At 35.4% G+C, this 13,106-nt stretch overlaps 1 protein-coding gene across 2 annotated transcripts in view; it reads left to right on the top strand.

Moving 5' to 3' along the window:
* Positions 1-11,992, top strand: part of CCDC171 (coiled-coil domain containing 171) — a 165,358-nt gene extending 153,366 nt beyond the window's left edge. For both annotated transcript variants that reach the window (XM_079330440.1, XM_079330442.1), the window contains one exon: positions 11,694-11,992. The gene's annotated coding sequence lies outside the window, so the exon portion shown is untranslated. The remainder of the gene's footprint in view (positions 1-11,693) is intronic.
* Positions 11,993-13,106: the final 1,114 nt, after the last annotated feature.

Genomic DNA, 13,106 nt, shown 5'->3' with positions numbered 1-13,106 from the left:
ATATATTTGTCTACTTTCACTTTGTACTTTAAACATAAATTTTAATGAGAAATGAAGGAAAACCAAACCTTTCAAATATATTAAAGAGTATGACTTGCAGAGATAGAAAGACAGAAAATTCAATTAGTGCACAAAGCAAAATATTATTAACACATAACTTTATTCCTGTAATATTGGCCTAATTTGAGGGAGTACAGACAGCAAGTTACATCTTCATCTTAATTTTTGTTGTGCCTTACATATTTAAGACACTTTAATATTTACCCATCATAGTTTTGTTTGTTTGCTTGTTTGTTTGTCATTTATAACTTATGTATAAAAATTTTAATTGAATTCTGTGAAACCCACATTATGTAGAAAAGGCACAGTATTTCTAGTTGATCACAGTGAGGACTTGTTTTTTTCAGAGGCCAAACTCTGTGAAGCAGTTTGACCTGTTGAATAAATTAATCATTGAACAAATTTTTTAAATGGGAAATAGGCACTCCATAGGGTAAAGAGCCTTGCTGTCAGCTTAAAGGGTGTTATTATGATAATGATCTTGATTATTCAAATAACATTTGATTTCTTCAGTTTATTTTATAGTTCAGTTAAAGAAAGGGATTTAGAAGAAATGCGCTTCTTAAACTGTAATTTCACTTCCCTCTTTTATGACAATTTGAGGGATTTTTTTGACTTGTTTTAGAAATACCACCTTTTGGATAGATAGGGGTTCTTTTTCTCAAGCAATCACTTCACCCCTTTTTTCTTAGTTCCTTGTACTAGAAGGGAGGATACCTTTAAAATGAACAGTGACTAATAAAATTTACTAACAACATGGTTCACAAGTAGTGTGGTTAATCACCAACAGAGTTTCCCTGATGCAAGTGATAATATTAGGAAAGCAGTGACATTATGAAGATGCAGTAATTCCACTTCATCCTTTTCAGATTGTGTAACTTCTTGAACTACGAAAGGAATTCCTGTTTCCAGAGAGACATCTGTTGAACTGTTAAACCCACATTGATTTAAGACATCACACCTTTGGATTTGGGTCTCAACTGAAATTGGCCCAGAAACTCATAGTTGACTCAGTAAATATTGCCACAAAGCTGGCATTAAAATACATGCCTCTGTTAAATTTGTATATTACCCAGTATTTTGAAAGACTTTTATCCTATCTAGGTGTCCTGGTTTGAAAGGACAGGTGTCTGCCAGTAAGGGCAGAAGTTTCCCTCTGGAATAGAGACTTTGGTTCCACTCCCCTCCCCCAAGTATTATGATTGTTTGAATCAAGGACTCTGAGGCAGAGATAAGGGGGGTGGGAATAACAGCTCTTTTACTAATATATCTAACTATACAAACAGGAAACAATAACAGTTAAAATTGCTAACAGAACGAAATAGATAACTCGGTGTCAGTCCCTTTAGATGCAAGCACGCTGTCTCTGTGCTTAGTCCACAGCCCGGATCTGCCAAGAAGGCAAGCGGGAAACGGAGGCAGGAAGGAGGGGGGGAGGGGCAGCAGCGGCCACGCCGGTCCCAGGCGGGAACGGGCTGCAGCGGCGGCTCCTCGCTCACCGTGTGTGTTCGGGGGATCAGCTGTGTCCGCAGAGGCAGGAGGCTGGAACGGGGCAGATGCAGGGCAGGTGATCACAGAGGGTCTGGCTCTGCTGTGCTCGGCCGCGTGGCTGAAGATCCCAGGCGTCCTCCTCCCAGCTCGCCGGAAACGCAAGTGCCCTCCTGGAAGCCTCAGAGGCCCCTCCGGGGGCCGTCCCCACCCACCCCTTTGTCTGGACCCTGGGTGTAGCCCGGCCAGCTCCATTGTCATGATAATGCGAAAAATTCTTTCAATTGACACAGTAACAGAAAAACACTCAACCCCCAACACTAGGTTATGCAGATAATTTGACATATACAGTTTCTGAAGGCCAGAACCACAATAATGAAATAATTCAGTAATTTTTCAGCTTTTGTCAGTGCTGAGGGTCTCCTTTGATCACAGAAGGGTCACCTACGATGAGGTATCCTATAAGCTTATATGCTTATGGTCAGGGGCCTGTTAGTCTTTCAAAGCCTGTGTGACATCAAGTTTCTTTTCACTAAGTCTGTTAAATTCATTGCATTCTTTTGGGAGTCTGAGCATTAAACATTGTAACTTAACGAGGGCTTTGCCAAGTTTCCTGGCAGGTCAAGTCATCCAGTTTGATTTTAATTTGTATATGTCAAATCATCCTATTGCTTTAAGCATTTTGAGTTTAATTTAGTAACTTACTGAAGTTTGCTGTGCTTTAAATATGAGATGTTTTAGAGGACTGCAGTCTTTAAGGGAGCTCTGAGTAAAGGAATTTAGGATATAATTCTGGAATGTACAAGGCACAACAGATTACTGACACATCCCTGTTTTGGGGTTTTGGTTGGGTTATTTTAGAAAACCTAATATTTTAAACTTGTATTACATCTTTCTGGTTTTATAAGCTGAAAAACACTTTCCCAAATCTTCCTCCATATTCTTTATACTCTTCTAATAGAAATTTTGCGTACCTCATGAAAATTTGGAGTGTTGTATGTGTTGGTGGTTTCTGGGTTTTTGACTGTTTGTTTGAAGGTGGTATCTGGTTTTGTTTGTGGGTTTTTGTTGTTTTTAGCTTTGCTTTCATAACGCACAGTTGGCTTAAATATATATGAAAGTATGAAAATCCATTAACATATTTTTAATATTTATTCATCTAAAACGTGATTGGTATGCAGGAAGTATTGGTTCCATTTGCCTAGTGGACTCACTTGAACTGCATATTCAACCTCACAGAAAGAGATTATCTAGTACTTGAGCTAAGAACAATTCTTGGAGGCTATGCTTAGGAATCTATTAAGTATTAAAAAGTTCTGTGAAAGTAATTATTAGAATTTTTTATTTTATTTCAGTCTGAAATGTAATTTTATATAGTTTTGTCCAAAACCAACAGAGACAGTAAACATAACTCACCCACACTCAAGTTGTTTATAACTGATTAGCTTGATTCCTTGCCCAGTTAATGTAATTTAGATATTGAATTTACGGAAGACCTACATATTAGCCATCAACTGAACCTAAAATATTTTTCCTAGGCAATTCATATATCAACTGATATTTCATAGGCAATATTGCTGGAAAGCCTACTGGTTTCCCTGACCATTACTGTTGTAAAACCGCTCTTTAGAATTCTGTTGAAAATACGCTGCTTCATTGCATGTAATATGTTGGAGAAAGAATAATTCCCTCCTGAAGTTACTTCAGCTAAGTTTTACATTGAGATCAATGAACATTAAAGTACTTGCCTTGAACAAGCAAACAAAACCTGGAAAACTATACTAAACCTACAGGGAACCAAATGTACCTCTTCCTGGTGAATCTTTCTGTAACCTAATTTATGGTGGAGTGGGATGGAGCCCTTATCAGGATTTTGGCGAGTAGGTAGATGCCTACACATAGGCAGTGGGCTGTCCAGAAAATCTACATGCATTGGCCAGTTCTAAAAGGATGGGACCCTTTGTTCTTCTAATACCTTGATGATTTTAATAATAAACCTTCATTTTGAGACAATTAAATTGGCAGTAACACTAGTTCACTTCAAAACATGTGGTATAAGTCTCTGCTCTGTCTTAATATTCTCTTCTCTGTCACTAGAGGATCATTTTAAGGAGACTACTCAGTTTAATACAGTTATTTAAATTAAATGAAATTCACATTAGCCTGTACACTAATGCAACTGTGCAGGTGTTCTGACTCAAAATGGAAGTGTTTATATTTGTGTATGAGATTCCAATCAGTCTGTTTTTCAAAAGGGTACAGATAGGTTGCATTAACCATGTCTGTTTCCAGTTTATGATCCTAGTTGCATTGTCTCCAAAGAGTGAACTTTATTCTACTCCTCAGTAGTAGATAGTAAAAGCTGTCAAATCTTGACATCAGCATTTCCCTTATCATTACAGGATTACAAACAACACCAATTATAATCCCAGTACCTAGTGAACCAAAATAACATTTGTACACTTACAAGATCTATAGTAATATTATTCACTATGAGGCCATGCCTGTCACTGACACTTCATTTTAATTCTGAGTAATCCCATTTTCCTGCATGGAATCTGAGTGAAGTGTTCGCCTTATTTTTTTCATTGCTGCAAAACTATCCACTTCTGCATTAGCAGCAGCTTCCAGAGGTATGTGAGTTGTGATTCATTATGATTTGCTGCTTTTCACCACCTTTCATGAAAACAAGTTGGTTCTGTGTTCTTCCCATAACTTCCTGTCATAAGAGGAGTCTGCTTTACATCTTACTCAATATATTTCCTTTCTCTTTTTCCTTAATTAATCCTTAAGACTTCTCTTGAGCTTCTACTTTCTACAATCTCAATGTCTCCTTCTCTTTGTGAAAATAAAATGTCTTGTGTGGAAAAAATGCACTTTCAAAGATTTCAAAGATTTTTAAAGAGCACCATTGGACTTTTGCCTGTAGATGTGGTTGGGAAGAAGATAGATATCATAACCTATGTGAGCTTTCTGTAGTTTAGCAAACCAGAATCTTTGGGCTATGTGGATAGTCTTCTTTTGAGCCCTGTCTTGTTGGAATTGTATAGCTGAAACCTATAAGAAGGTATTTTCTATAGTGGCATTCATAATTTCACTGTCCAGTGCTCAATCCATCCTCTTAAGCAAAGACTGCTTGAGCAGTCTAGTACTTAATATATACATATCGACTTTTTAAGGGATTTTTCTGACCTACTCCATATATTTATATAGAAATATATTTGAGAGAACTAGTGAGCAAATTGAAGTATTCTCAAGGCATCTGTCAGCAAACTAACAGTGAGTTGCATATTTGGTCTTATTTTGCTATAAGCTATCAAGTGAATTCTAAAATGTTGATTTTCATATTTTTTAATGGATCATTTGTCTTGTAAACTACATAGATCCATATTTCTAAAAATATTCCTAAAAAAAATATTGTGTATTTGGCAGAAATGCATAGGAAAAATAGATCTTCTGAACACCTAAAGATCTTTTAATGCAAGAAAACCGAGTAATAAAGACACTTCAATTTTTTGCAGACCTTCCTCCTCTATGTTAAGTGCTACTGTTGTAAATGAATTTTTCCCTTCTTTCGCCTTGAAACCAAATTGCTGTCACAGTGTATTTTTGTTAAGTATAAAGTGACTGAACTATTTTACCGAATGAGTGTAATTTCTTTTTTTTTCAAAATTGCTGTTATTATTAGCTCTAATAATTTTTGGTAAGAGATAAATAAATGCACTGCTGGCAAAGATCCACTGTCCTTGTTCCACTTAGTAGCAGAATGCCTAAATTGTATTTGTGCCGGTTCGTCGCAAACAGACAAAAAAGGAAGGTAGCATTTTGCTGTGCGTGAGCAGTTTGAGGGCAAGCAGACACCGTGCACCTTGACCACCTATTATGAAGCTTTTTGCTGCAATGTCAAGTGAAAGCGAGTTAATTGGGTGAAGCTGTAGAGCATGTTAGGGGCATGGTAAAGAGTTGCTGTCTGACAGCTGAATGTCAGCAGAAGCTAGTGAAGTGTGGCTGAGAGACAGAGACCTGTCACAAAGTTCATGTGGACTGTAGCACAGTTAGGGAGATGAAACGTGGTTCTGTCTCACTTTCTCCCTCATTGCATTCAAGCACCTTAAGATTTCACACTGTATGTGTCAACCCTTGTTCTCTAAGCTGTTTTCTCCTAACACTTCTGCATTCAAATGATTGGACAGAAGATGCTAATGTTTGGCAAAATGAATGTAAATATACTTCTTTCCTTTTTTTGCTAGAGCAGCAGTATACACGTAACTCAGATGAAACTTTGAAGGCTTACGTCAGACAGTCACACTGGATAGGATATTTGGATGATGGCTGAATACATATCTCACGAGAATATGAAGTTTGATGCTTTAACTAGTGGAATAGGGACTGTTTTCCCAGAAGAAAAGGCTCTGAGTAGGCGGGGACTGTTTTGTGACTGTTTTGTGATGGTGCCTTAGCATGGCATTGTGAGTCTTTTAGTCTCTGATTGTAGTCCTCTTCTCCCCTTCTTGCTAGGAAGAAACAGAGTGCCCCGAGAACCACGTATGACATACCGATCTAAGGCAATGAGAAGCTGGGGGAAAAGTCACATAGAAGGAAAGCATTCCTTGGAAGCAGTTAAAGGCAGGAATGGTCTTACAGACTGCTGTGAAACATAGTGTGGTGTCATAACAGTAAGTGTAGGGTACCTTTCAGTGTTTTTTGCATCATGCAGCACAAAGTAAAATGATAGCCATTTGAGTTGGCCACCCAGATTCAATATAAATAAGTAAATATAAGTTGCTTCCAGTCTTGAGAAAGTGAAAATGCAGTGGTAGGTATCATGGGCAAAATGTACTAAGAACTAAAGTTATAAAGTACTAAAAGTACTAAGTACTCAATTTGGAAACTTGGATTAAAATCAAAACAGACCAATCATTTCACCATGAAAAAAAGAACACAGCTTTCTTTGTCTGTTAATTTGGTATTAACAGTGCAGAGAAATTGACCTAAAAATGGGAAACTTCCCTGTGTATTCCAATGAAGCATCTGGAACAAAGGCTTACAATATAGGCTGTGTGTGGAATTTGGCCAAAACTTTTAGAAAACATCAAAATTAGCAAAGCAGAACCAGGTTGTTGTCTTAAAGCCAACAAAGCATTGAAGATAAAGTGTTCATCTGGCATGGTAATCCATCCAATCCTGTGTGTTCTTCAAACATACCAAGTTTAAGTGCGTTTGAATGAAACAAGATTTTCTTTTAGAAAACCAAATACAATATATAATTAAATCTTTCTCTTAATTGCTTTTAATTGAGCCTCCAGAGTATGATTTCACTGAATGAATTAAATGCCAGAGCATTAGGAAAGTAAGAAAAAATTGTAATTTCCTGATATTACAGACTCATATTTGTTTAAAAACTCCTGAAACTGGAAGAGGGAATTCTTGATAATGAAAAAAGCCATTAGTATTGTTGGCTAGCAGCACCCAATGTGTGTAGTTTGTCTACCTTTCTGAATTAATATGGAATGAGTTGGCAGCCCATTGAATTATTCTCTGATAGCAAATTGTTTGCACAATCCAGGCAAGAGTGCTGATAATTAAAATTTATACCAAATGTTACTGTTTTCTTACATTGTGTCAGAACATCAATTTAGTCCTACTGCCTCAGCATAAGAATTGCAAGATCACTGGTAAGGGAAGCAAACTTTCCAGTTTGGGTCATATAATTCCTGCTTTTGAAAAAGTTTGTGACTAGCACTGTATTGCACTAACATCCATCCACAAGTAATACTTTCTATTTTAAATACTAGCTTGTAGCATTTTATTTGATTATTTCACTGAAAGTAAGAAATGGCTCTTGTAGCTCCTTTTAACAGAAAAAATCCCCACAGAAACAAATCAAACCAAACCCAAACCAAACTGAAAAAAGCCAACAAAAACAAACAAACAAACAAACAAAAAACCCCCAAAAACAAAACAAAACAACAAACAAAAAAAACCAACAAAACCCAACCCACAAAAAAAGGCCCCCCCAAAAGACCCCCACCAAACAAAAAAGCCCAAGAAAAGAAAAAGAGCAGCACACTGGAAGTCCCTTGGTATTGTCAGGCAAAAGGAAACTCTGTTTTGGAAATAGCAGTCTGAGTAGGAGGTTGTGAATGATCTGACAATGTACATCTTTTTCTATAGGGATATAGGGTTTCCACATAAGTGCTGCAAAATGGTTATTGAAGACAGTGGTTCTTTTTTTAACACTTACTGGAATTGATACTGCAGCAGTGAAATGATGCAAGCTACAAGGATAGCATAGATGGGAGAAGCTGAAAACAATATTATTGGACATTTGATTTGCTGTCTACTGGTATTACTGTGTATTTGTATGCTCTGGAGTTGGGCTGAGAGGAATGAGTATCAGAAATCAATTGTGGAGAAATATCGCCTGTTTCTCACATTCCCCCCACCATTCTCTGAATCTGTGCTGAACTTAAAATTATTCCTACTCTTAAGAAACTGTGCTTCTGCCTTTCCAGAGATTTTAGGGGTCACTAGAAAGAAACTGCAGCTTATTCCTCCCTCTGCATCATCTGTTTACTGACAGGTATTCTCACACACCTGTTTCTTGTATTCTGGTAAATTATCACATTTTTCAACAATTTTATTTCATTTACACTGTGGTGTAACACTTAACTTGTTATTGCACCTATATCATCACACAGGTAGGGAAATGTCATAACTTGTATTCAGTATTAATCTTTATGCCCTTTTGTCTATTAATTGGTTTCTTCTAATTCTGAAGAGTTACATGGCTTTTTTACCTGAGTTGAAGCCAGTTGTTATTGCATGCATAACCCAGAAACATTAATGCACAAAAATCTTATTTATTATTAATGCACAAAAATCTATTTATTATTCTGGTTTGCTAATAATATATTTTAATAAGGTAGCATGTAACATATCAGAAGAAAACAGAAGAAAAGTTTGGGCTATTGTGTTAGGAAATTGAGTATTTGAAAGATGTTTAAAGTCACAAAAATTAGTGATGGGAAACCTGAGAAGGGAAAGAAGTTTTTGTAATAACATACATAGCTGAATGAAATTGAAAAGCTGTGAAAACTGTCCAGTAAAATTACCTTTGTGTAGATTTTGAAGGCTGAAACTGTTCTGACTAATTTGCAACTTCAGCTGTAGATATTGTTTTCTACAATTGAAGATAAATAGAATACTTTCAACAGTTTATTTCTTAACAGGTATTTTGTAACAGGCATGCAGCACTGTCAGAACACATGCATACTCTTCTAATTTCAAGTGTCCAACTGTGCATGTTATTCCACAAATATGGATATACAAAAGCAAAATGGGCATCTTTGATCACAACATGATGCTTTTGGATTGGCTGATATTGTAATAAAAACATAATATAAGGATATAATAAATGATGATATGAAAATATTCCATCATGATATCATCATAATAAAGCAACTCACTGTAAATGAGTTTTATAAATCAGTTTTAACTGGTAAAACAGCTCATATATCATGAGACAACTTTTAAACTAGTTCTTAAATTAGACTATAGTTTAGTCACAGAGCAACCACAGAGAAGAATGTTGTAGAAATTCTTTTCATGTCTAATAAAAAATTGCTTGAGTTAGCTAAGGTTTAGAAAGCAATTATTCCACAATATAGAATAACTTTTCATATTTTGTCTTTGAGAAAATATGTTTTGTGAAGTTAGGTGATAAAACTTTGAAAAAAGGTGCACAGGACATGACCAATTATTACATTACATAAATATTTTCAAAACATGTTTTTGCCAGACATATATGTCTTAGATATCTATTTAGTGTAACAGTTCAGATCAAGTCATGTATGGCTTACAGGGTAAATTAAAGTGCTGGGCTAAAGACTTACCTGAAGAGACACTTTATTTCAGATAAATAATTACACTTCTAAAAATTGCCTAAATGCATATTTATATGGCGGATTATTACCACAGCTCTTGCATAGTTATTTGAGTTTGTCAATTTAAAACATGTTTTAGAAAGATGTCTAAATGCCATAATAATGAAAGAGGTCTGTTGGGGAAATTATAATTGTCTTTAAAATAGTTTTTTACATCAATCACATTGCTAATAAATCTGATTTTCATTCTATTTAATGACTGGTATTCTGGTTTTCTTTACTAAGTACAGCACAGACTCTAGATAACTAAACCAGAGCTTTTTTTTCTCTTAACAGTGAAGCTTTTACTGTAACATAGTCTATTGACTTGCTGCCAATCATTAAGTTTCATACTTTTTTTTTTGCAACTCTCGAAGGAAATCTGATTTCATATCTCTTTACTGGGATTTTGATGCCATATTTTTTTAAAAAAAAACCCACCTCACTATAGCTTGGAAAAGAGTTAATACATGAGTGTAATCATAGTATGAGATTTTTCATTTGTTGTGGTTATGCTGATTAATTGAGGTATTGTAAGCAGTACAAACCAATATGCTTAAATTTGTCCTCAGTATTTGTTATCCAAACTGAAACCCATTTGTAGCTTGCAGTTTATTGATTTAAATTTTTTCACATGTGGAAGTTTTATTAGAACATCACAGGTTGTTAGCGTATTTCAGTACTATTGTAATGGTTTTAATGAATGATTCCTATTTTAGAGAGAATTTTGTGTGTAGTCAGCTGATTAAAGAACAGATGTATAAGAATAGGCTGTTAATTGGTGTATTAGCCTTTTCTGAGATCTCCTTTCAAGTCTGCTGGTACACTGACATCTTATTTTATGCATTGGCTTTTTAGTGGTTCTCATTTGGTAGAGTTGAGCCCGAAAGGGCTGAAGAACTTTAATTTAGAGAATAATTTAGAGATACTCAGGGCTCTACCTCATTTTAACTATATACTTGAAACAGTCATCTAAATTTGCTACTGTGTGAGTTCTTAATGAAGGTCTAACATAACCTAGTAGTTTACAGTGGCTGCAATATAGCTTGTGGTGAATCAGGAAATCACAAGAGTCCATGTCAAAGGGAACTGCTGAAGTAGGTTTTAGAGGCAACAATTGATTTTTTTTTTCTCAGCAAAGAGGAATCATTCATGAATGTGTCTTTACATATATGTTTGAGAGTGCATTTGTTGAACTACGAATATACACACACCCTTCAGCCTCTCTCCAGATATATATTAGTTTGTGTGTCTGTATATATGGGTTTATGCCTCAGTATGTATGCATATATACTATATGCTTGTATATATATGCATGTATACATATGAATACTCTTCCTTAAATGCTGAAGAGAGAATGTTCTAAACCTCAAAGATACTGTAATGGTCATTCAGTGTGTTAATTTTTTTATTACATAATTATACCTTGCATGTGATGCTTTCACGTATTATAAGACCTGATGAAATTTGTTATTTTCACTCTATGTAGTGCATTGGTAAAGGGCAGAAGACCAACATGGCATTAAGTTTTCTTTGATTTGTTTAGGAGAATACAGAATATCTTCACCATTTTTAAAAGAATAATTAGTACTGATATGCTGATATTATCCATAATCTTTCAAACTACCACGCCTGATGTTTTGGTGCTGGCAGTTCCTTAATGTTGAATTTTAACTAGTCTAACCTTTTTATGTGTTTGACTGAATGTTGAGACTCATTGAAATATGAATCATATTCCCATCAATGTACATTCAGTGTATATTTTCTGGCCATTTTCTTACAGGCTAACATTTGAAGAGTATAAGTGCTTAATTTCAATTGATGATAAAATATACTTAAAAGTAAACAAATACTTTCCATGTTAGCATGTCATGTATTTCCTAGTAACAGTGACAGAGAGACTGTGGAAAAAATTTGTTCATTTGCTAAAAAAAAATAATCAATTGTGTAATTGTGATGAAGAGGGGGTAAAAGTCCTCTGTAAGTATTTGTAGCATTTCAAATACAGTAGGTTATTTTTTCTAACACTTACTTGGGCAAAATTCCTGAGAAAACAATCATTTCTTTCTTTTTATTAAATATGACTATTGGTTCTTGGTGTTTAAAACAAGAAGCATACACTTGCAAGTATTTCATATATATACCTTTGTGAAAGGAATTTAACAGTAAATGTAGATTATCTTTTTGCTTTGTTTTTTTATTCTTTATTTATCATTACAGAAAACAAGATGTAGTTCAAGCATCAGTGTGGCTCCAAGCTAGAAATTCAGCCTGACCAGAGTTCTATCCCAGACTTTTTGGCATTGCAAGCTGAACCTGACACATCCTACAGTGTTATGCAAAACAGAGACAGTTCTCTTTCTTCAATCTGTTTCTTCAGCCCAGATGTCACATCCAATCCCAGAAGAACAATGGAAAATGGATTTTCAGATTCTTAGTATCAATAATCTTCTAGAAGGGAAAAATTTTATTAATGTAAAATGATGCAATTAAAGTATAATTTTTTTGCTGTCTTTGAATTGTAGTTCAGCATTTGTATTTTTTGACATTAATTTTACGGTTTTATGAAAATGTGCATTTGTACGTTCACATTTCTGCACTTGTCAGTTTTGCATATTGAAGCTGTTATTTCTTTAAACTTTTCTTTATTGCAGTTGTTCATTTTTTATGTGGTATATTTTTAAATGTTAAAGAATGACACATTTTGGGTAATTTTCCTCAGACTTAAAAAAAAAATCAATAAGCCATTTTAGTCTCTATCTATCAAAGTTGTTTCATACTTGTCTATTTTAAAGCAGGAGTGCAATACTTTAATAGGATTGAGAGAGCTATTTGAAATGTATGCCAATGATTCCTGTCATTTCATGGCAGCCCTGCCATGGTTCACTGAGCCCCCTCTTTTCTCTTGTCAGCTCAACTGAAGACAAGCATTTAGTTGCAAACTTTAAGCAGCTTGTGCAAAACAGAAATGATGTGACTGCTTCTCTTCCTGCACAATAATGTCACTGCTGGTCAATGTGAGAAGGTCAGGTTGCTCCTTGTAAAGCTACATGATACCACTTGCCTATTTGAACAAGTTAAGTTAACCACTGAATCTGGTCCCTGCAGGCGCTGAAAACTCACCCTTTTATCAAGTCTGCATTTCATAAGAAGGAAGAACAATTGTGAAGGGAGGATTTCTGATGATATGTTTATATACTTTATAAGGACAGTTCCCAAACCAGTGTTGCAAGTAATGTATTTAGTTTAAACTGAAAGACTAAAAAGTAATGGCTGTTTTGACCTTCAAATAGACTCCTTTTTTGTTGTTGTTGGTAGGACCCAAGAGTGACGCCCATCTTTGATGCTGACAGAATTTAAAGCAAGGCCATTGCCCTGCATTTTCTGCCTTGTAGCACACAAAAGTAAAATTGTATGTCAGGCCGAGATGTCGGGGAGCTGACAAGATGCCCCAGTGACATTTCAGCTGGAAAGAGCAAGTGTCTTGCAACCAAGTGGTCAAATATCAAATAATAGGTCAAGCAGGAAGGAGCTGAGTTCTAACCACAAAGAGGTTTCTGGTAACTTACTTGACAAGCTTTTGGGTGCTTTGTGGCTTGACAAAGTGATGTTCTGTTGGGTATCACTAGACAG

This window comes from Erithacus rubecula (assembly GCF_903797595.1).
Source record: "Erithacus rubecula genome assembly, chromosome: Z".
In the NCBI taxonomy this organism is placed as follows: Eukaryota; Metazoa; Chordata; class Aves; order Passeriformes; family Muscicapidae; genus Erithacus; species Erithacus rubecula.
This window is presented reverse-complemented; position numbering and strand designations above follow the sequence as displayed.